Genomic DNA, 4,445 nt, shown 5'->3' with positions numbered 1-4,445 from the left:
ATAGGGATCAAATGGAATCCCTTTACTAGATTATCTGACCAGAAGAAAAAAAGTCATTTGACCGTAGGACATTTGCACTAGAATGTTCATTGCAACCCAATTCACAATCACCAAGACATGGAAGCAACACAAGTGCCCATCAACTCATGAATGGATTAATAAAAAACTATGGTATGTGTATTCCATGGAATACTCTACAGCCACAAAAAGACGGAGACTTTACATCTTTTGTATTTACCTGATGGAGTTGAAGAACATTCTTCTTAGTAAAGTATCATTAGAATGGAAAAGCAAGCATCAGATATACACCGTGCTCAGATGAAACCAATAAACAGCTACATGAGAGAAAAACACAATTACATTCAAATGGGGAGGAAGGAGGGAAAGAGGAGAATGGAGGTGAACTCTCACCTAAGGTGCACAATGTCAGGGTGTACAGTGCACTCCCTGGGAGAAGGGCTCAACTACAATTTGAAATTTACCCAACAAATGCAATGTAACCTAATCATTTGTACCCTCATAATACTCTCATAATACTTTTAAAAAATTACAAAAGTAAAAGGTGAACAGAAATATGGCAAGTCATTAAGGGAAAGAAAGGAATGCCAGGTAGAATGGAAAGCATAAGCCTGCCCAAGCCAGTCCCTGTTCTGATTTAGAGAAGGTCTAGACCAATGAACTACAAATAATTGTATTATGTGCTTAGAGAATTGGAGGAAATGGATGAGAGAAAGGCCTTCAAGTTCCTCAAGGCCCTTATTTTTTAGACCTTTGCTCTGAACCCAAAGCCATTTGACTATCTTTTATCTAATGGCCATGGTGTGTGGCTAGCCAGTATCAGATTTTGCTGAATTTGAGCAAAGTGCAGACCACAGCTGCTGGGCATTTGGTGGCAGCTGTCTAAGCAATGACACATCCAATTTGTGCTTGTCATAAACTCTGTGGTTTCCTTTATGAATAGCCATTTTCTTCATTTTCTCTGAAGAGAGGTTTTGAAGAGCAGAAATGCTTAAAAACAAACACAGGGAATTGCTATTTCCGGGTGAAGACCGATTTCTCAACCTATGCTGCAAGTCTACTATTCAAAACGTGGGAAGTAATGAAGGAATTTGGAGAGCTGAAGAGCCTGGCTCTTATAAGAAATCCCAGCATGACAGAGAATTTTGGCAAAAACACACAGAAAAGGAGAGAGAAAGAAAAAAAAAAAAGAATACTGGCATGAGAAGGACAGGCCAAGGGACTCTGAGCTGGAGAGGGAAGGAGTTGATTTGCCGCCATTTTGTCACACAATAAAAACTTGCCAGAACTCTCTAGAAGGACAAAAGTTTGAGAAGTTGAATGGAAGAAAGAAAAGAGGGCCTGTTAAACTATGGGAGCCTTTAACAATAGTCAGGAAGGACTAATGATGTAATTAAGGCAAATATTCCCATGTGAGGTTAAGACTCCACTCAACACTGCTATGCAACACCCTTCTGATGACCAGGACTTCGAAAACAATGCTGCTTTTGTTTCCATTTGTTTTAAACCATGCTGTGCTGCCTAAGTCTATATTCCAAAAGCTTCAGGACAAGGAACTGATGAGAGCTTAGTCTAATATTGTTTCCTTACTTTTGGGTGGCCATCATAGGTGACTGTGGAGTTAGCAATAATCTAACAGGTTACTTGAGCGGATGGGGGTCAGGACTCTTAGCCCCTCCCAACAAATCCACGCTGCATTTTGACTTTGATGCTATCAACTCAAATTAGTGAATCTTCTTTATCAGAGCACCTGATTATATTTGAGCATTAAAATGGAGGATCTTAGAACTCTAACTTCCTCTTCCTGTGGGGTTCAAAGATATTAACTTGAGGGTGGTGCCTGTGGCTCAAAGGAGTAGGGTGCCAGCCCCATATACCAGAGGTGGTGGGTTTAAACCCGGCCCCAGAGAGAAAAAGACAAAAAAAAAAAAAAGATATTAACTTGATAGATTAAGGTATTTTCAAGTTAAACAAAGATTGCTATATCATGTTGGTTTTACATTTTATATAACATCCGTAGCACAGTGAGAATATTTTATATTATTTAAAGATATCTTGAGTTTTAAAAGACTGAAAAACATAGGTTGAAAGCTTTATTTATTCCAGCTTGGGTATTTGTTCTCTTCAGATTTTTATATGGGTCAGATGCAAAAGAGCATATAGCTCTTGGCTTCCGCATGTAATAAATGCACCTCTTAGCTTAAACTTGCAAGTATTTTGATTTCATTATTATTATTTTTAAAATATGGAATGCCTCATGAATTTGCATGTCATCCTTGTGCAGGGGTCATGCTAATCTTCTCTGTATCGTACCAATTTTAGTACATGTGCTGCCAAAGTGACAGCGAATTGCAAGCATTTTTAAAAGAAAATGGTTGAGTTATTGAATATAATAGTTTCATTTTTCATTCACACTCATATTGATTAAAAGAGGCTGAGATAGCTTATTTTTTAAAAAAAGGAAAAAAATATAACCATATCATTAGGACCTGGGCAAAGAATAGAAAAACTGAAACCATAACAATACCAAGAAAATGCCCCCTGAGAGGAGGAAGAGGATAGGATCAAATTTCCTCAAATGGTGCCAAAAGAGAATCATGTAGATTTTCATCATTAAAAATGGCTACAGCTGTATCTCAAAAGAATTAACCTAATTTGGCCAGCCAGAGTTTGTCATAAATGAATCTTTGAAAATACTGCAGCTGCAAAAACTTCTGGGAGAGAGAGATGTATCAGTCTGGAACATTCCACAAAAAAAAAAAAAGAAAGAAAGAAAGAAAGAAAGAAAGAAAGAAAGAAAGGGGGGGATTAAAAAAATAGTTCTTAGAGGTCAGTTAAGAAAATAACTTCAGGGCAGCACCTGTGGCTCAGTGAGTAGGGCGCCAGCCCCATATACCGAGGGTGATGGGTTCAAACCAGCCCTGGCCAAACTGCAACAAAAAATAGCCAGGTGTTGTGGCGGGCACCTGTAGTCCCAGCTACTCAGGAGGCTGAGACAAGAGAATCGCTTAAGCCCAGGAGTTGTAGGTTGCTGTGAGCTGTGACACCATGGCACTCTACTGAGGGCAAGAAAGTGAGACTCTGTCTCTAAAAAAACCCCAAACAAACAAAAAAAGAAAATAACTTCATAATGGTGACGTTCTACTATGCATTCTACCAAGAATAAAAATTGTATTTTTTTGTGAAATACTCTGAACACTAAATGTATATAGAAAAGGTGCCAAAATTTTTAAGAAAGGAAAAAAAAAACTGCATTAAAATTATCATCGTCAAGTTAAGTTTGACTTCTGCTAGAACCTGGGTTGTATTCACCTTTGGTTATCAGTATATATTGAGCATTATGACTTAATACATTTTTTTCCTTTCTTAAAATGTGTGTACATTTTGTGTATATAAATGCTTGTATCTGAAAATGTACTTGTCCTGCTTCCCAGAACAATTTTAAGATTATTTCCAGCAAAGGTAATATGAGGTCAGATGATTCTTCTTCATATAAAACTGGACAAAATTGCCAGCCCCTCTAAAAAAAAACTGTGAAAAATTTCCCCTGATAAACAGCCACAGCATCTGGTGTAGTAGCACCAAATATGTGGCCTTCTTGCCTGGGAATGTCCTGTTCCCTCCACACACAGCCTGGATTCAGAACCAGCATTACAAGTGGGAAAAAGTGGGTGACCTCAGTCTGGGGCTGGCAGGAACAGTAGCGTGAGGACGAGAAAAATGGCTTGTTTAGAGCAAATAATACTTCAGGGAATGTAAAAGCACGATTCTCCTTGGAAGGAACATGAACCCCTTGAAAGACAAAGCTTCACAGGAGAGAACATCTGGAGGATGAACAGCTGTGGGTGTTGCGGAGAAGGGCAGGATTGCTCAATGCCAAACGGAAAGTCTGATTATCAGAGGAGTTTCTTGTTCTATTCTTTGGTGTGTATTTTGTCCGTTCATTGTTTTTGTCACGACGCCGAGATATTCATACTGCTCTCGAGAGGGATCACATCTGTCTGTCTTAAATTTAAACATTTTAAATAATTAGACTTCTTGCAAGATTTTCTTCTATACCCAGATAAAAACAACCTGAACCTAAAAAAAAAAAATCACTTAATGTAGGCTTTTTATCTCAGGAACTTAATACTTTTTTTGGTTTATGATGAAGACAGGAATAAAGAAATACCGTGACAGATTCCTTAAGCAAATTGAGAGTTCCTGACGTGATGGCCACGGACCCAGTAGATAATTATTTACCAACACTGTGTTGTATTTGTCAAGCACTTTGCTGGTTGCTTTCGAACCATCTGCAATATTTGAAATAACTTCCTAGATGTTGTTGCTGACCACCTTGTTCTTCTAGTTCTGAGTCTCTTTAAGGACAGCAAGAAAATGGAACTGAGACTCTGCGGCATCACCAAAACCTTGTGTTGGATCTGACA

General features: G+C 38.4%; 1 non-coding gene across 1 annotated transcript; it reads right to left on the bottom strand.

Annotated features, from left to right (window-relative positions):
- Positions 1–2,257: 2,257 nt before the first annotated feature.
- LOC111724081 lies at positions 2,258–2,364 on the bottom strand. Its single transcript, XR_002772448.1, has one exon. It is a non-coding gene; the product is annotated as a U6 spliceosomal RNA (small nuclear RNA).
- Between the last annotated feature and the right edge of the window lie 2,081 nt (positions 2,365–4,445).

Source organism: Otolemur garnettii, unplaced genomic scaffold, assembly GCF_000181295.1.
Source record: "Otolemur garnettii isolate 467f Iridium unplaced genomic scaffold, OtoGar3 scaffold00018, whole genome shotgun sequence".
Classification (NCBI taxonomy): domain Eukaryota; kingdom Metazoa; phylum Chordata; class Mammalia; order Primates; family Galagidae; genus Otolemur; species Otolemur garnettii.
Note: the sequence above shows the minus strand (reverse complement) of the source record. Positions and strands in the feature narration are given on the sequence as shown.